This window comes from Eptesicus fuscus, chromosome 8 (genome assembly GCF_027574615.1).
Source record: "Eptesicus fuscus isolate TK198812 chromosome 8, DD_ASM_mEF_20220401, whole genome shotgun sequence".
Classification (NCBI taxonomy): domain Eukaryota; kingdom Metazoa; phylum Chordata; class Mammalia; order Chiroptera; family Vespertilionidae; genus Eptesicus; species Eptesicus fuscus.
In genome coordinates, this window is record NC_072480.1 from 882,679 (window position 1) to 903,317 (window position 20,639).

The following is a 20,639-nucleotide window of genomic DNA, read 5'->3' on the forward strand; positions in this document are numbered from 1 at the left end:
TGGCCAGCCGTCAGACCTGATCAGGACCATCTCGCCCAGTTGGGGGGGAGCGACTGTGGGAGGTTAGTCGGCTGGAGGGAGGGACTGCGGAAGGTTGAATGGCCGTGGAAGGTTGGCTGTGGGAGCCCACTGACTACCAGGGGGCAGCTTCAGCATTGAGTATCTGCCCCCTGGTGGTCAGTGCATCAGAGCGACCAGTCGACCAGTCGTAACCATCACTTAGGCTTTTATATATAAAGATTACAAAGCCACTATTCTCAAAACTGCCTGGTCCTGGCAAAAGAACAGACATATAGATCAATGGAACAGAACAGAGAACCCAGAGATTGACCAAAGCCATTATGCTCAATTAATATTTGACAAAGGATTCAAGAGCATACAATGGACAAAAGACAGTCTCTTCAATAAATGGTGTTGGGAAAACTGGACAGATACTTGCAAAAAATGAAACTAGAACACCAACTTACACCATACACAAAAATAAATTCAAAATGGATAAAGGACTTAAACGTAAGATGGGAAACTATAAAAATCTTAGAAGACTCCATAGGCAGCAAAATAGCAGACATATGTCGTAGCAATATCTTTACCGATACAGCTCCTACAGCAATGGAAACTACGGAGAAAATAAACAAATGGGACTACATCAAAATTAAAAGCTTCTGCACAGCAAAAGAAACCATCAACTAAACAACAAGAAAGCTCACTGCATGGGAGAACATATTTGCCAATGTTATCTCTGATAAGGGTTTAATCTCCAAAATTTACAGGTAAGTCACACAACTTAACAAAAGGAAGATACACAACCCAATCAAAAAATGGGCAAAGGACATAAATAGAAACTTTTCGAAAGAGGACATACAGAAGGTCAAGAGACATATGAAAACATGCTCAAAGTCACTAATCATCCGAGAGAAGCAAAGCAAAACAACAATGAGGTACCATCTCACACCTGTCAGAATGGCTATCAGTAACAAATCAACAAACGACAAGTGCTGGAGAGGATGTGGAGAAAAAAGAACCCTCGTGCACTGTTGGTGGGAATGCAGACTGGTGCAGCCATTGTGGAGAACAGTATGGCATTTCCTTAAAAAAATTAAAAATGGAACTGCCATTTGACCCAGTAATCTCACTTCTAAGAATGTATCCCAAGAAAACAGAAACACCTTTCAGAAAGGATATATGCACCCCTATGTTCATAGCAGCACAATTTACAATAGCTAAGATTTGGAAACACCCTAAGTGCCCATCAGCAGATGAGTGGATTAGAAAATTGTGGTACATATACATAATGGAATACTATGCTGATGTAAAAAGAAGGAATTCTTACAATTGTAACAGCATGGATGGAATTGGAGAGCATTATGCTAAGTGAAATAAGCCAGCCAGAGAAAGATATATATCACATGATCTCACTCATTTGTGGAATATAATGAACAACATAAACGGATGAACAAAAATAGAACCAGAGACACAGAAGCATCGAACAGACTGTACAACCTATGAGAGAAGGCCAAGGGGTGAGGGGGTAAGAGATCAACCAAAGGATTTGTATGCATGCATATGCGCAAAACCAATGGACACAGACAATAGGGGGAGTGAGGGCTTGTGCTTGAAGGAGGGGGTGGCGGTGGAGAGGTCAATGGGGGGAAAAAAGGAGACTCATGTAATACTTTAAACAATAAAAATTTTTTTTAATGTTAACAAAAATGAGGACAATACTCCATTATGTACCTTAGACATATAAGCATGGCACTCCCACCACAAACAGAAAAAATGTTGCAAGGAAATAAAAATATAAAAAATAACTTTCTCTAGATGGGGTGGGTTTCTTTGCACTTTTCTCTGTTTCTTAAATACCTTCTGATAAATATACACATATTTCCTTAAAAAAAGATAAATTAGCTACAGTCCAGCAACTCCATTACCCATTCAATATTCTATCATTCATAATCTTTTTTTCCTAAAAAGTTCAACAACTTGCACAGCTACAATTATGATTTTATCCCTTTCCCAATAGAAACAATTATCCTTAATATCTCTAGCAAACTCCTCAGAATTTTATCACCTAGTGTATTTTTCAAGCGTGAACATAACTAAGACTTCAGTATTCTCATCTAGTAAGTCATTCACTGAATTATGTGGCAGTAAGGATTAAGGTAACCTTACATTTAACAATAAAAACAGCACAGGGAGAGAAGAGACAAGGAGTGGGCAACAGATAGTACTAGGTACCGTCTGCTTAATTTTGCTATGATTCTAAAAAATAAGATCCATCCTATCTAATAATAGACAAATATGCAAATTGACCATACCTCCGACACACCAACAAGCCAAGCCCACCATCCAATCAGAGTGAGTATGCAAATTAACCCAACCAAGATGTCTACAGCCACAGAGAGCAAGGTTTCCTAGGTAACAGAGGAAGCCAAGCTTTCTGCCAGCCATTGCAGGCCTAAGCCTCCACTCAAGCTACAAAGTTTCAATTATAGAAGGTAAACAAATTCAAACAAATGGCGGCAGAATGGAGCTTGAGAGAACAGGCCAGGGTTGCTGCCGGGAACAGGGGAAGCAAAGCTTTCCGAACACCCTGGCCGGGCCCACCCGCTTAAGGCAACAAAGTTTCAATTATAACCCCAACACAAATGGCTGCGGAGGGAGCCCCAGGCTTGGCTCTGCTCCAGGCTACAACGTTTCAATTGTAGAAGGAAAATAAATTCCAGATACCAGGGCCTCCACTTGCATTGCCAGGGGGCCTGGCCCGCCTGCAAACCACCACAGGCCCCTCGCTCAAGCCACCCCACGCCCCAAGGGAACCCCACCCTGATCAGGGACACCCTTCAGGGCAAACCAGTTGGCCCCCACCCCTGTACCAGGCCTCTATCCTATCTAATAAAAGAGTACTATGCAGATTGATCATCAATGCAACACACAATATAGCTGCCCCCACGTGCTCAAAGATCCTGCCCCCATGTGAACACAAGATGGCCACCACAAGATGGCCAGCAGGAGAGGGCACTTGGGAGGCAGCCAGCCTGCAAGGGAGGGCAGTTGAGAAGGACCAGGCCTGCAAGGGAGGGCAGTTGGAGGTGATCAACCCTGCAGGAGAGGGCAGTTAGGGGTAACCAGGCCGGCAGAGGAGGGAAGTTGGGGGCAAACAGGCTGGCAGCAGAGTGGTTAGGGGGTGATCAGGCTGGCAGGCAGAAGCGGTTAGGGACAATCAGGAAGGCAGGCAGGCAAGCAGTTGGGAGCCAGCAGTCCTGGATTGTGAGAGGGATCCCAGATTGGAGAGGGTACAGGCTGGGCTGAGGGACAACCCCCCTCCGTGCACGAATTTCGTGCACCGGGCTTCTAGCTTAAAAAATAAAAACACATAAAATGCACATGCATCTAATTGTTTAGCCTTCCCCACCACATCCCCAAAACTAGAATCTAGCCTCATGCAGGTAAAAACAGAGCCTTGGACCTGTTTACTGCAGTCTCCAGCACCAGTAATGTTTTGCACAAAATAGGTGAAACTACCTGCTGACTTTCTAAAAAACACACAAGTACCTCAAAATTCTAATCTAATTCCACTACAAAGACAAAATACAAGAATGAACCACTTCAGAGTGTAAGCTCACCTGACTCAGACTATTCACAATCAAGCAGTTCAATATATAAAAAATATATATAATTGGTCACATCCTTAACCTTTGTATCAAGTTATAATGCAAATTAGGAATAAACTGGCAGCACTGGTGACTGGGACATCAACTACTACCTGAATAACTGTCTAATTTTTTTAAACTTCTAAATCAAAGGCAGATGCCAATTTTGCCATGACATCTACAACTACAGTTAAGAGATAAATAAGTCTAGATCCATGCTGTCCAGCAGACTTTCTGCAATGATGCAGATATTCTCTACCAGTGTGGTCCAATATGGCAGCCATTACCTAAAAGGGGACTATTGAGCACCCCAAAAAAATGTGGCTAGGGTAAGATCTGACTTTTTAGTTTTATTAAATTTAAATTTACTCAACTGTGGCTAGGGGCTACCACATCAAACAGTGCAGATCTACGAAACAGACTAGAGAGAAAACAAGAATAGGAAGGTATATAACAAGTAAGCAGGAGAATCAATTGTGAATTTTTACCCCATAGTTTAAGAATAACCAAACTGGCAACTACCAATCCCTTTATCCTGCACTTTTATCCATTCTTGGCAAATCTACAACATAAGTATTGTGGAGTCCTTCACATATTTAATCTATTTTCTGGTTCAACTATTAACTCTCAAGAAGGTGGTATTTCCCAAAACTATTTCTCTATTCTGTTCCAGGATCTAACATTTTCTTAAATGAATTCAAGAGAAGCAAAGCACTATGCAAAAGCTATAGAGAAAACAAAAAAGCAAGTCATAGTCCCTGTTCTGAGTTTACAATCTACAAACGTGCTGTCCAATAGAACTTTGTGAAGATGGAAAGGTGTCTGCTCTGTCCACATGTAGTAGCCACTAATGGTTATTGAACACTTCAAATGTGTCCAGCACAACTAAAAACCTACATCTTGGCTTAACTTAACAGCATGGATGGAATTGGAGAGCAATATTCTAAGCAAAATCAGCCAGCCGAAGAAAGGTAAATATCACATGATCTCACCCTGATATAGGGAAGACAGAACTCACACAAAGTGATGGCTATTTTATTGGACAACACAGATTTATAAGACAAGGCACAAATAATGGTTATATAGGGCAAAGAGTGTTAAGAGCCATAAAAGAATAAAGTATTGTGAGTGTTGAGAGGGCGAGCGGGAAACGGTCAGGAAAAACTTGATTACAGAGTAAGTATTGCCAATAAACTCTAAACAGCAGGTAAGGAAAAAGCTATAGAATGAGAATGCAAGATGCACTTTAGGAATATTGGGCAATGGGGCTTGTTTGGAACTTAGGCCACAATGTAGGGAATCAGCAGATTATGGAGACATAGATTAGGTTGGAACCTCATGTAGATACTCTTAAATGTGGGGCAGAGCAGGAGATGTCACCTGGTAGGCAATGAAGCTCATGAACTGCACAGCAGTTAAAAACAATAGTTACCAGATGACCTGGCAATTCCATTCCTAGATGAAAATTGCCCAAGTAAAGTGAAAGTATACACTCACACAAAAATTGTACACAAGTGTTTATAAAAAGCATTATTCATGATGGCCTACAATTGCAAACAACTCAAAACACTGAATATGACCAGGCTCTCCTTCCAAAATGATCTGACTTATAGTCTAAACCAATAATAAAAATGTACTCTACATCTGCCATTAAAAAATTTACAGAATTGCTTTTGAATTCTAAATACCATTAATTCCAAACTACTCAGAAGTTACCTTTTCTGAAAACACTTTTATGTTCCAGAAGCTAATAATAAATATTTCTTAACGTAATTAAAGAGTTGTAATGAGGGGAAATCGAAGATGGCTGCCGATGGGAAGGCAGGTTGCAAGATAGTGTGTGAGAGAATGAAAGGAGAGTGTGTGGACGTACAGGAAGTGTCTATTTGTGAGTGAGGGACAGCTATATTCCGAGGGATAGTTGTGGATTGCCGGACTGGGCTCCCCTGACCATGCTGCCTCCACTGCTGCTGAAATCTCTCCCGGAGCAACCGGTTCTGCTGCAGAGACCAAGAGCCAGCTTGAAGGGGAGAATGGCTGTGGTCAGAAGCTTAGCCTTACTTTCAACCGAGAGGAATCGGATACCTGCCAGGACCCTACAACCACAACGCCCAGGGACCAGCTGCAAACCCAGGAACACCAGGTCTCAAGCAGTGCGAATACGTGGACTCAGATGAGCTTTGCACCTTCTCACTGAAAGGTCAGATTTCGCTCAGAGAAAGGTGAGGTCTGCGATCCAGGCTGGAGGGAGAAATGCACGCAACAGGATCTAGAAGTACAGAGGAAGTCTGCGCCCCACAAAAAGGCAGCCTGAAGTTATACCAGTATACCAGCTGTGCTGTGCCAAGACATGCTTAGAGATGTGAGCAGAATCACGTACAGTACCTGGGCGAAAAAGTCGCAAGTTCACGAACTTACTCTGGTTCTTTTTTCTCTTTAAATCCTTGCTTTTGATTACTATGCCCAGTACATAGGATCACCCAATTAAAAACACTCTCAGAGACTGCAGGGGAAAGTTGTTTTTGTGGAACCTGGGGATCAGAGCGGGGAGAAATGATCAGAAAACCAGCTCTGGGGCAGTCCATTCCCCAAAACCAGTATCAAGTGCAGCAAGGAAAACAAATTCTAAATACTGGGTTGAGAGGACTTACAGCCCCGGATGTCAATACAGAAACACTGCCAACCAGGAGTTGAATAACAAATCTACTCTTATGTAAGTACAACTAAAGACAGGATGAGAAACAAAGAAATACTGCCGGCTTGAAAACAGGATTGTGGTTTACAAGACAGAGGAGCTGTGGAATGCAGAAAACTTCAATACTGTCCTGACTACCTGACAAGAAACAGGTGTGCAAAACAGAACACTGGAGGAAGTAAATGACCTTCACTACTGCACATTTTTATTTTTTATCTTTTACTTAAGAAACTAAATTTTTTTCTCACTTGATTTTACCTTTTTAATGATTATGTTTTTATTTTTAATCAGTATTATTACTACAATTATTTTACCTTTTTTAAAGTTTCATTTTATTTTCTCTTTATTTTATTTTATGTTATTTTAGGATTAATGTTCGACATTCTATTTCCATTTTTCCCTTAGCATCATTTTACTCTATCTCAACTTTAACGTTATACCAACACTCTCTTCCACACTTTTCCGCTTTTGTTGTCCTGTTTCTCCTACCCTATTCCTACTTTATATTTACCCTGTTCCTTCTTTTTAGCCCATTAAAAATTCATCCAACTTATATATCTAATTCCCAATCCCTTGCTCCAAGTCCATACACACTTCTCTCTTCTCTTTCTTCACTATCCAATTTTTTTCCTCTCTTCCCTTTTTTTTGTTGTTGTTGTTTTCTTTTGTTTGGTCTTGCCCTTTTTTCTCCCTATCCTATTGTTGTTGTTTGTTAGATTGTTGATTAGATTGCCTTTTTTCGTTTGTTTGTGTGATTGTTTTTTTTTCTCCTGTTTTTCCTCTCCTCACTTGTAATTAGTTGTTTGTCATTTGCATTCATCTCTCGGTGTTAGTTGTTTGCATTTTTTTTATTACCTGTTGTTCTATTGAGTTTTCTCTCCATATAAATAGCTCCCCCCCCCTCTTTTTTATTCTCTTTCTTTTCTCTCGCTTTTTTTCCTTTGCTCAATATCAATTTTCCACTCTCTCTCTCTTTTTTTAATCCCCTAATTCACTTTTCTCGGGTGGTCACCTTTATTTAGGATTATTAGTATCATGAGTACATTTGTGTTAAGGACCTTGGGCGTTGTGCCCTGTTGTGTTGTATTTTGTGCCTTTAAGTCAACACAGAAGAGAGAGAGCTACATGACCAGACACCCGGGAAGGAGAGAGATCATGGGGGACAAAGAAACAGCACAAATACAAAAGAAAAGGAGGCATCACCAGAAAAGAAAGTAAATGAAATTGAAGCAAGCAATATGTCAGAGAAAGAATTCAGAGAAATGGTCATAAGGTCGCTGAAAAGAATGGAAGACAAACTCAACAATATGTGTAAGAACCAAGAGGAAATGAAGAAAAACGAAGAAGAAATGAAAAATGACATCACTACAATAAAGTACTCAATAGAAAGCATAAAAAGTAGACTAGAAGAAGCGGAGGACCACATCAGTGAGCTAGGAGACAAGGTAGGAAAAAATACCCAAACAGAGCAGCATCTGGAAAAAAAAGTTAAAGAACAAGAGGAGAGGCTAAGGAAACTTTGGGACAACAAGAAACGAAACATCATTCGCATAATAGGGGTGCAAGAAGGAGAAAAAAACTAAAGGAATAGAAAACCTGTTTGAAGAAATAATGACAGAAAACTTCCATGATATAAGGAAGACAAAACTCACACAAGTCCAAGAAGTTCACAGAGTCCAAATCAAAATGAATCCCAAAACACTGACGCCCAGGCACATTATAATTAAATTGGATAACACCAACGACAAAGTATGAATCTTAAAAACAGCCAGAGAAAGACAGAAAGTTACCTACGAAGGATCCCCCATCAGACTAGCGACTGATTTCTCAACAGAAACACATCAGGTCAGAAGGGAATGAAATGAAATATACAAAGTCATGCAAAGGAAGTGTCTGAATCCAAGAATACTGTACCCAGCAAGGCTATCGATCAAAATTGAGGGTGAAATCAGGAGCTCCACAGACAAAAAAAAGGACTAAGGGAGTTTATCACCACCAAACCAGCAATGCAAGAAATGCTAAAGGGTCTACTGTAAAAAGAAGAAATAGGCAGCGAAGAAGGAACACAGGCATAAAGAATAAAAATGGCAACTAAGCCCTGGACGGTGTGGCTCAGTGGATAGAGCGTCGGCCTGCGGACTGGGGGGTCCCGGGTTTGATTCCGGTCAAGGGCATGTACCTTGGTTGCAGGCACATCCCCAGGTGGGGGCGTGCAGGAGACAGCTGATGGATGTTTCTCTCTCATCGATGTTTCTAACTCTCTGTCCCTCTCCCTTCCTCTCTGTAAAAAAAATCAATAAAATCTATATTTTTTTAAAAAATGGCAACTAACAAGTACCCATCAATAATAACTTTAAATGTAAATGGATTGAGTGCCCCAATCAAAAGACGTAGGGTAGCTGAGTGGATAATAAAGCATGACCCATATATCTGCTGTCTATAGGAAGCCCACCTCAGAAAAAAAAGATGCACACAGACTGAGGGTGAAGGGATGGAAAAAGGTTTTTCAGGTGAATGGAAATGAAAAAAAAAGCTGGGGTAGCAATACTTATATCTGACAAATTAGATCTTAAAGTGAAGGACATAACAAGAGATAAGGAAGGCCACTTCATAATACTAAAGAAAGCAATTCAACAAGAAGATATAACTCTGGTAAACATATACGCACCCAATACAAGAGCACCCAAATACATAAAAAAACTTCTGGAGGATATCAAGGGAGATATTGACAGCAATACAATCATAGTAGGGGACTTTAATATCCCACTAATACCACTGGACAAATCCTCTAAACAAAAAATCAGCAAAGAAACATCAATCCTAAATGACTCACTAGTTCAAATGGAATTAATTGCCATCTTCAGAATATTTCACCCAAAGCCACAGAATATACATTCTTTTCAAGTGCATACGGGTCATTTTCAAAGACAGACTATATACTGGGACACTGGAAAAGTCATTACAAATTCAAGAAGATTGAAATCATATCAAGCATCTTCTCAGATCACAATGGCATAAAACTAGAAATCAACTACAATAAAAACAACTTAAAAAATCAAACACCTGGAGGCAAAATGGCATGTTATTAAACAATGAATAGGTTACCAATGATATCAAAGAAGAAATAAAAAGCATCATGGCAACAAACGACAATGAAAACACAGCAATCCACAATCTATGGGACACAGTAAAAGCAGTCCTGAGAGGGAAGTTCATAGCTGTACAGGCCTAACTCAAAAAAACAAAAAATGGTAATAAATTATCTAACCATACAACTCAAAGAGTTAGAAGGAGAGCAAAAAGAAAAGCCCAGCATAAGCAGAAGGAAGGAAATAATAAAGATCAGAGCAGAGATAAACAACATAGACACAGAAAAACAATACAAAAGATCAACAAAGCAAAGAGTTTATCTTGAAAGATAAACAAGATTGATGAACCTCTAGCCAGGCTCACCAAGAAGCTAAGAGAGAGGACCCAAATAAACAAAATCAGAAATGAAAGAGGTGAAGTAACAACCGATCCACAGAAACACAAACAATTATGAAAAAATACTATGATCAACACTAATCCAACAACATGGACAAACTAGATGAAATGGACATATTCTTAGAAAACTACAAGCTCCCAAAACTAAACCAAAAAGAATAAAAAAACCTGAATAGGCTTATAACTACCGAAGAAATTGAAACGGCGATCAAAAATCTTATAGCAAACAAAAGCCCTGGTCCAGAGGGCTTTACAGGGAAGTTCTACCAAGCATTCAAAGAAGAACTGAAACCTATCCTCCACAGACTTTTCAAAAAAATTCAAGAGGAAGGCACACTTCCAAGCTCTTTCTATGAAGCCAGCATTACCATAATCCCAAAAACAGATAAAGACACCACAAAGAAAGAGAACTACAGGCCAATATGCTTGATAAACATAGATGCTAAAATCCTCAACAAAATTCTAGCAAATCAGATCCAGCAGGACATTAGAAAGATCATACACCATGACCAAGTGGGATTTATTCTGGGATGCAAGGATGGTACAATATCCACAAATCAATAAATGTAACACATCACATAAATTGAGAGACAAAAATCACATAATCATATCAATTCATGCAGAAAAAGCATATGACAAAATCCAACACCCTTTCTTGATAAAAACTCTTAGCAAAGTTGGAATAGAGGGATCATACCTCAACATAATACAAGCCCTATATGACAAACCTACAGCCAACATCATACTTAATGGGCAAAAAATAAACCCATTTTGCCTAACAACAGAAACAACACAAGGATGTCCACTTTCACCACTCCTGTTTGACACAGTACTAGAAGTACTAGCCATAGCAATCAGACAAGAAGAAATAAAAGGCATCCAAATTGGAAAAGAAGAAGTAAAACTCTCCTTATTCGCAGATGACATGACACTATACATAGAAAACCCCAAAGACTCCATCAAAAAACTACTAGACCTAATAAATGAATTTGACAATGAAGCAGGATACAAAATTAACACCCAGAAATCTATGGCCTTTTTATACAACAATCATAAACTCACAGGAAGAGAAATGGAAAAAACAATCCCATTTACCATTACACCAAAAAAAATTATGATACTTAGGAATAAACTTAACTAAGGACATAAAAGACCTGTACTCGGAAAACTATAGGACATTGAAAAAAGAAATAGAGGAAGACATAAACAAATGGAAAAACATACCATGTTCATAGATTGGTAGAATCAACATCATTAAACTATACATACTACCTAAAGCAATCTATAAATTCAATACAATACATATTAAAATACCAATGGTATATTTCAAAGATCTAGAACAAACTCTCCAAAAATTCATCTGGAATAAAATAAGACCCCGGATAGCTACAGCTATCCTGAGAAAGAAAGAAAAAGTTGGAGAGATCACAATACCAGACATCAAGCTATATTACCAAGCCAGGGTTCTCAAAACTGCCTCGTACTCACACAAGAACGGACATATAGACCAATGGAAGAGAATAGAGAAACAAGAAATTGAACAAAGCCATTATACTCAATTAATATTTTACAAAGGAGTCAAGAGCATAAAATGGAGTCAGCACAGTCTTTTTTACTAAATGGTGCTGGGAAATTTGGTCAGATGCATGCAATAAAATGAAACTAGTTCACCAACTTACACCATACACAAAATCAAACTCAAAATGGCTAAAGGACTTGAATGTGAGAAGAAAAACCGTACAAATCCTACAAGACTCCATAGGCAGCAAAATTGCAGACATATGTTGTAGCAATATCTTTACAGACACAGATCCTAGGGCAAGAGAGACTAAGGAGGAAATAAACAAATGACACTATATCAAAATAAAAAGCTTCTGCACAGCAAAAGAAACCATAAAAAAAAAAAAAACAGCAAGAAAGCCCACTACATGGGGGAACATATTTGGCAATGTTATCTCTGATAAGGGTTTAATATCCAACATTTACAGAGAATTCATACAACTTAACAAAAGGAAGATAAACAACCCAATCAAAAAATAGGCAAAAGGAGGAAACCAAGATGGCAGCATAAGGTCAACACCTGTACGTGCTGCCTCTCACAACCACACCAAAACTACAACTAAAAGACAAAACGTCTATCAGCCAGAACCACGGGAAAACTGGATGAGCAGAAGTTCTACAACTACAAGGAAAGAGAAAAGAGCATTGAGACGTGCACAAGCGCGGAAGAGCTGAGGTATGGAGGCGCGTGAATCGGGCTGGAGGCTGGCGACTGGGTGCTCTGTTTTTTTTCAACCCGAAGGGAGACACAGGCTCCCGATTACTCTGAACTCCAGTTTCCGGCAAGACTCTGGGAACCCAGATGCCTACGGGTAGAAGGTGGACTGTCTGCCATCGGGTCGGAAAGTGAGGGTGGCTTTCTTGTAGAGGTACGCACAGGAATCATTGTTTACTGCGCTGGGACGCAGGGCGCGGGGATGCGGAAACTCTGAGACACAGAGACAGATGACTGGCAGCCATCACTGTTTGCCAAGCCCTAGCTTAGTGATTCCCTGAGACCCCGCCCCGCACAATTTACAAACCCACCCAAGCTCTGCGCAACAGCTTTTGCATATAAATGGCCTGACCTATCGCAGCTTAACCTAACAAACTGCAGCTCTGGTCAGACAGCTCCAAAACCTCGAAACCTCAAGCAAAGAGGAGAAATCTGCAGATCTCACTGTAGCTCCTGCTGGGTGGCCTCAGACAGTAGCTGACCTGCACCTCCTTGGAGATCCAGAGACAGTGTACCTAGTGGTCAGTGTGAGACAACACCAGATTTCAACTCCTCACATCCGTAAGCGACACATTCAAGAGGCACACTCAGTGAACACCAAAGCCCCACTGAAACAAGTCCTGCCCCATAAGGGTGTCTGCAGCACAGAAGTTCTTCCATTATAGACACAGCAGGTCCTCACAGCCAATTGGCCTGGAGGTCAATTCCTCCCAGTGTACCATAGAAATCAAGGCTTAACTACACCAAGACTTTGCACTCAGCCCACAAATGGGTGCACCAAGAGTGTCCACCTCAGGTGATAGGGAAAGCTGAACCACTGGGCCCTATAGGTCACCTACCACAGAAAACCATCCCATCAACACAGGGAAGTAGCCAAAATGTGGAGACACAGAAACATGTCATGAATTAAAGAAATGGAGGAAAGCAAACTAATAGACATAGAGTTCAAAACCACATTTATAAGGTTACTCAAGAAAATTCTAAAAACCTCTGAGGAACTTAGTGAGACCTTCAAGGATCTTAATGAGAATGCCTAAAAATGGAAAAGGACCAGTCAGAAATTAAGCATACACTGTCTGAAATAAAGAATATACAGTAGACCAAAGGACCCCAAGAATCAAACCAAACATTTGAAATATGAGGAAACAAAAACACTCAACCAGAAAAACAAAAAGAAAAAAGAATCCAAAAATATGAAGATAGTGTAAGGAGCCTCTGGGACAACTTTAAGCGTACCAATGTCCGAATTATTGGGGTGCCAGAATAAGAGAGAGAGCAAAATATAGAAAACCTATTAGAAGAAATAATGACAGAAAAATTTCCCTTCCTGGTGAAAGAAATAGACTTACAAGTCCAGGAAGCACACAGAACCCCAAACAAGAGGAATCCAAAGAGGACCACACCAAGACACATCATAATTAAAATGCCAAGGGCAAAAGACAAAGAGAGAATCTTGAAAGCAGCAAGAGAAAAACAGTTACAAACAAAGGGAGTACCCATACGACTGTCAGCTGATTTCACAACAGAAACTATGCAGGCCAGAAGGGAGTGGCAAGAAATATTCAAAGTGATGAACAGCCAGGACCTACAACCAAGATTACTCTACCCAGCAAAGCTATCATTTAGAATTGAAGGTCAGATAAAGAGTTTCACAGACAAGAAAAAGCTAAAGGAGTTCATCACCACCAAACCAGGATTATATGAAACTAGTAGCCCGTTTGCACGAAGATTCGTGCAATAGACCTTCATTCACCTGGCTGCCTGCACCAGTTTTCTGCCGGCACCGGGGACCCGGCCTTGGCTGTGGCCACCGCCTTCTGCCTTCTTTCAGGGTCAGGGCTTGGCCCCGGGCGGTGGCCTTGGGCTTGGCCGCACCCAACATCCCTGCTACCGATCGCAGGAGCCGACCCCCAGTGGTTTCCTGCGATCGGCGCAGGCTCCCCGCTGGTGCCCAAGGCCGGGAAAGCCTCGGGCGGCTCTTCCGGCCTTGGGCTCGGCCGCACCCAGCGTCCCTGCTACCGATCGAAGGAGCCGACCCCCAGTGGTTTCCTGCGATCCGTGCAGGCTCCCCGCTGGTGCAACGTCCCTGCAACGGTTTCCTGGGGGGCGTGGCTTGGTTGGTGGGCATGGCTTGGGCATAGCGAAGGTGCGGTCAATTTGCATATTTGTCTATTATAAGGTAAGATGCTGAAAGGGTATTCTTTAAGAAGAGGAAGAAGAAGAAAAAGGTAAAGATAAAAATTATGGACAACAAATACATGCCTATCAACAAGTGAATCTAAAAATCAAGTGAATAAAAAATCTGATGAACAGAATAAAGTGATGAGTATAATATTATCAGGGGCATAGAAAGGGAGTGAACTGACAATTCTCGGGGGGAAGCGGGTGTGGGGAGTGCGGGAAGAGACTGGACAAAAATCTTACACCTATGGATGAAGACAGTAAGGGCATGGAGTGGGGTGGGAAATGAGGTGGAGGGGAGCTATGGGGGAAATAAACAGGAACATCTGTAATATTCTGAACAATAAAGATTTATTTTAAAAAAACGGGCAAAGGACCTAAATAGACATTTTTCGAAAGAGGACATTCAGAAAGTCAAGAGACATATGAAAACATGCTCAAAGTCCCTAATGATACAAGAGATGCAAATCAAAACAACAATGAGGTACTATCTCACACCTGTCTGAATGGCTGTCATCAACAAATCAACAAAGACAACTGCTGGCAAGGATGCAGAGAAAAAGGAACCCTCGTGCACTGCTGGTGGGAATGCAGACTGGTGCAGCTACTGTGGAAGACAGTATGGAGTTTCCTCAAAAAACTAAAAATGGAACTCCCATTTGACTAGTATTCCCTCTTCTAGGAATATATCCTAAGAAACCAGAAACACCAATCAGAAAGGATATATGCACCCCTATGTTCATAGCAGCACAATTTACAATAGCAAAGATTTGAAAACAGCCTAAGTGCCCATCAGCAGATGAGTGGATTAAAAAATGTGGTACATCTACACAATGGAATACTATGCTGCTATAAAAAAAGAAGGAATTCTTACCATTTGCAGCAGCATGGATGGACCTGGAAAGCATTATGCTAAGTGAAATAAGCCAGTTTGTGAAAGAAAAATACCACATGATCTCACTCATTTATGGATAATAAAGAACATTATAACCTGACAAGACTCCCAGTGCACGAAATTCATGCACTGCGGGGAAGGAGAGGGTGTCCCTCATTCCATCCTGCACCCTCTCCAATCTGGAACCCCTCGGGAGATATCTGACTGCCATGGGGATCAGGCATAAACCAGCAGTTGGACATCCCTCTCACAATCTGGGACTGCTGGCTCCCAACCGTTCGCATGACTGCCTGCCTGATTGCCCCTAATCGCTTCTTCCTGCCAGCCTGATTACCCCCTATTTGCTCCCCTGCCGGCCTGATTAACACCTAACTGCTCCCCTGCTGGCCCGATTGCCCCCAACTGCCCTCCCCTGCTGGCCTAGTCATCCCCAACTGCCCTCCACTACCTGCCTCATCTCACCCCCAATTGCCTTCCCCTGCCAGCCTGATCTCGTCCCCAACTGCCCTCCCATGTTGGCCTGGTCGCCCCTAACTGCCCGCCCCTGCTGGTCTGGGTTCCCCCAACTGCCCTCCCCTGCGAGCCCTGTCCCCACCCCCACTCCCAATTTCCCTCCCCTGCAGGCCTGGTCCCCTGCTGGCCTGGTTTCCCTCAACTGCCCTCCCCTGCTGGTCTGATCTTGCACCCAACTGCCCTCCCCTGCAGGCCTGATTTTGCCCCCATCAGCCCTCCCCTGCCAGCCAATGTGTTTCTGATTGGTCAGTTTCTATGCCAGTTTGCGTCAAAAGTTCCACCTCCTAGGCAGCCTTTGGCTCCTCACAATTGACCCAGATTTGGTTCTGATTGGTCAGTTTCTATGCCAGTCAGCGTCAAAAGCTCCCCCTCCTCGCAGCCATTGGCTCCTCACAGTTAACCCAGATTTTGTCTGATGGGTTGGTTTCTATGCCAGTCAGCATCTCTGGGCCTATCAACAAGGCCTGATCGGAAAGGCAGGGCTGATCAGCATCCCCGGTGGAGGCCTGGAGAGAAATGGAGGCATGGCTGCTGACCAGTTCCGGAGAGAAAGAAAGAGGCAAGTGCTGATCAACAGCTGCCACAGAGGCTATGGATCAGACCCTGCTTCTCTCCTCAGGCCTCTCTCTGGACCTGATCTGCAGCCCCCTCAGCAGTCAGTGCTGGGTCTCCGTGCCTGCAGCTGTAGCAGTCAGTGCTGGGTCACCACGGCAACCCAGCGCTGACTGCAGGACTGACTTCTGGTTGGTGGAGCCTCCGGTCATGATGGACCCAGTGTTTTTATATATTAGGATGAACAAAAAGATAGATACAGAGGCAGAGAAGCATGGAATAGACTTTCAAATTACAGCGGAAAGGCTTCAGAGGGTTGTGGGGGAGGTAAGAGATCAATCGAAGGACTTGTATGCATGCATATAAGCATAACCATTGGACGCAAGACACTTGGGGGGTGAGGTGAGGGCATGTGCCAGGGGTAGGGGAGGCCGAGGGAAGGTCAATGCAGAAAAAAAGGAGACATAGGTACTACTATTTGTAATACTTTAAAGAATTTAAAAAAAAAGAGTTGTAATGAATTAAAAATTATAGGTAAGAAAACATGGTAACAGAATTGAGGAAAGAAATGTTGCAGTTCACTCTCCAATTCAATAAATGGCTTACACAGGGTAATACAAAGACAAGGTCAATGAGCAAATATCAAACAGCTCCTTAAGTTACTTGTTCAAATGAGAGTTTCCCTCCCTGTCCAGTGTGGCTCAATTGGTTGGAGTGTTGTCTGATTTCAGGTTCAATTCTCATTCAGGGCACATACCTAGTTTGCAGGTTCGAAACCCAGGACAGGCCATGTTCAGCAGTGAACCGACCTTGATCTTTCTCTCTCTCTCTCTCTCTCTCTCAATTAAAAAAAATAAAAAATAAAAAAGAGAGATTTCCTCTCAATATTTTATGCCTCGAGAGCAGGGAAAACACCTTCCTCAGCACTGTCTCCCTGCACAATGCTTGTACAGAGGTGCCTCATAGATATCTCCGGAGTGTGCTTGAACAAAAGAACTACCCAACAGTAAACACAGGACTTTTCACAGCAATAAATACGATGTTAAGACATTTTAAAATCTAATTAAGAATTGATGAAATACATCTATTTACTGCTTAGTGAATCCACTGACCAATCTTAACATGACTAAAAGTCAAAGTAGTTAACGTTACGTGCATCCTCATGTTATGACATTACTCTGCATTATCTAAGGTATACTGCTACAAAAACACTAAAATCTGAATCTAATGGAGCCATTACATAACTTCTGGTTTATAGGAAAAGACAGGAGTTGGAGGAATATGCCTAACAATACCATGAAGCAATCAGAAAAACCCAAAAGGTGGAGCTTTCTAGAGGAGAAATGACCCAGTTTCTTCAGTAAATCAATGGTCTGAAAAAAGATGGAGGGGTGGGAAGGGCAGTTCTAGGTTAAAATGAATTTAGACATAAAGACCATTGGTGGATTTTGTTTGTATTCTGATTTACATTGAAAATATTGTAAAATGGTATTTTAAAGATTTTGGGACACAACTGAATATGGACTGGTATCAAATGACATTAAACAATTATTAATTTTGTTAAGTGTGATAATAGTATTTTGGTTAATAAAGGCCTTTTTGTAAAGAAATATATACTAACACACATAAGGTTAAAAATGACATGATGTCTATAGTAATTAAAAATATTCTCAGTAAAAGGGAAACTATAACAAAATGCTAATAATTGTCCCATCAAGATGTTGAATACATGGATGTATATTGGTATTGTTGTTATACTTTTTAAATTTGCATAATGAAAATATAAGGAAAAAAAACAAAACACCATCACTCCTCTGCCTGGGATTCTAGTGTCACTGGCCACTCAGAAACTCACAATTTCCCAGTCCGATTTGATTGGTATTGACCAAAAATCCCAATTCCTAGGCTAGATCTAGAGGTTCTCACCTTTATACATTATATATATATATATATATATTTCCCCCACCCCCAATTTGGAATGACTCAACTGTCAGAATTCCTGAGTGATTTGACACCTGCATCAGAAGAAAAATCTCAGATTTATCTTTTAAAGAGCTGGCATCAAACTCTTTGATTTGAAAATCCAATAATAACTAGAGGAAAAGTATATTTAAACCCCATAACTGGACTTTCTCTAGTTTCAAAACATGGTATGACCTAAATAAAGTTCCCCCACAAAATAGTAATTATAAAATGTTAAAGGCCTTATACCTTAGTATTTCATATCAGCAAAACTAATATTGAGGGGCTTAAATTCTTTCTGAGACACCAATATACAAGATACAATCAACATCGGAAATTCTCAGTGATGTATATCATCAAGAGTGTACAATAGGAGAAAGTGCCACAAATTTTACCTTCCCTATCAAGGTTTGCAATCTATTGGGAGAAATATATGTATTTCCACATAGAACAACTGGAGAGATTTCAATGATATAGAGTGGAACAAATGTACTGCCTTTTTAAATTGTTCCCAACTGATCCAGGAAAAGAAGCTGTTCATATAAGACAAGTTTGGTACACAAAAATTTCCCTTTAAGCTACACAACCAATAAAAAGTTAAAATCATATTTTTAAGGGGACTTACGTGTTTTTTTTTTTCAATTCTAATCCTCTAGTTCTGTGGCATTACACTACTCATTGTCCCAATGTTTGAAAATTCAAATAATTCTGGCATTACAATTCTGTCTAACTTTAAAACAGAAATGAGGTGAAAAGCAGTTGTAGAGCAGAATAACTGAAAATCCTAACAAATAACAGGAGAGCCTGATAGGAGGGCAGGGGTAGCAACTGCAGCAGATGGTGCTTCCTCCTGTCTCATGAGTGTCAGGCACTTGCCCTACACACAAGCCCATCCTCCCACTATTGTGAAGAGCAGAAGGCAGGAAGAGGGGGCGCTCTGTGCTGGGCACTTGAGTAACTACTGCACCAAAAGCACCCAGCCGAACCCCAGGAAGCAGGCTGTCTCCAACTCTTAAATCCCTCAGGGACCTCTACCAGGCCTTAGTTTCACGAAAGGGCTCAACATAAGCAAGGTATGCAAACACTCGTTGTAAGCCGCGTAACTTAAAACAAAATCTTCACAATGTGAACCACAGTAGCTTCAACATTAGAAAAAAAATAGCTTTGCCTTGTTCAATTCTTGGCTTAAAATGCAAAAATAATCCACTACATTTATACTTAACCAACGTTTAAAAATGTGCTCCTATTATTGCCGAAAACAAAAGTTATTAACCTAATGTTTCATAAAATATTTGGGAAAGTAACCTGAAATTACAAACACAAGGATGACTTGAAAATTTAAGGAGTGGGAACCAGACAAAGCTTTCCATCTAAAAAATTTTCTTGCATGCCAAAACACTCCAAAATATTCTTATAAACATTATAAAACATTAAAAAACCCATTTCGTACACACTTATATACACTATAAAGGAGAAATAGCCTGTTTGTAGACCATTTGTAAAACTGCACCTTCTTCAGAGTTAAGCCAGACTGGGCCACAAAATGTCCTTTCTGACCAAAACATTAACAGCCTTTCAAGCTGGAGGGCGAACACTGAGCTTCTGCCAGGCAAGTAGAGTAATTTTTACTCCGTGGACAGACAAAGTGAATAGATTACACACATGAGATTATCAAAATCATAAGAACCCAAACCTAACTTAGAGAAACAAAAACCCGCTGCTTCTCCATTTTTCTTCCAATTTCCTGATCTGATCTAACGCAGGCCGTGAGGAACCCAGAGAACGTTTCTGTGCAGACTTCACCTCGGTAGCAGCCCTCGAAGCCCACGCCGCACCCGCCCGCACCCGCCCGCCTACCAGGCTCGGGTCCCGGACCCGCACCTAACACCGCCCAGCCCGGCCTGCGGAACCAAGTGCGGCGGACCCCTTCCAGGGCACGGAAGGGCCTGAGAGACGGACTCGACCTTGGTGCCGCCCCAGGCCGGCTGCACAAAGAGCCGCACTTCCGGCCAGACAGCCCACCCCCACTCACCGCGCGGCGGTGGCGTCCTGGGTCCGGAGGACCGGCTGGGCGCAGGGGCTCCTCAAGGGGCGAACAGCGCGGAGGCTTCGCTTCGTTGCGTGGGTTGAACTTGGAAGCTCCGTCTCCGCCGACCGCGCCGCCTCCGCCTGGCCGGCTTCTCCGCAGCCCGCGCTCCCCGCCCAAGCCGCGCCGCCCGGGCTTCCGACTTCACTTCCGCCCGGAGCGCGCCGTCGCGGGGGGCGCGCCTGCGCGGCCGTGGACTGCCCCCTCCAGGCTCTGGGGGTGAAGGGCAGGCTCGCGTCTGTGTCCCAGCGGCCCCCTGTGCCTGGTGGAGAGATGGGAAGAAACCAAGTGGTGTGGCGACCCTTCGGGGTGCCGAGGGTTTAGAAGGTGGATAGCCAGAGAGG

At 42.0% G+C, this 20,639-nt stretch overlaps 1 protein-coding gene across 1 annotated transcript in view; it reads right to left on the bottom strand.

Moving 5' to 3' along the window:
• FAM168B (family with sequence similarity 168 member B) overlaps positions 1 to 20,069 on the bottom strand; it is a 149,637-nt gene extending 129,568 nt beyond the window's left edge. Inside the window, exon 1 of the mRNA XM_054720348.1 lies at positions 20,013 to 20,069. The gene's annotated coding sequence lies outside the window, so the exon portion shown is untranslated. The remainder of the gene's footprint in view (positions 1 to 20,012) is intronic.
• Positions 20,070 to 20,639: the final 570 nt, after the last annotated feature.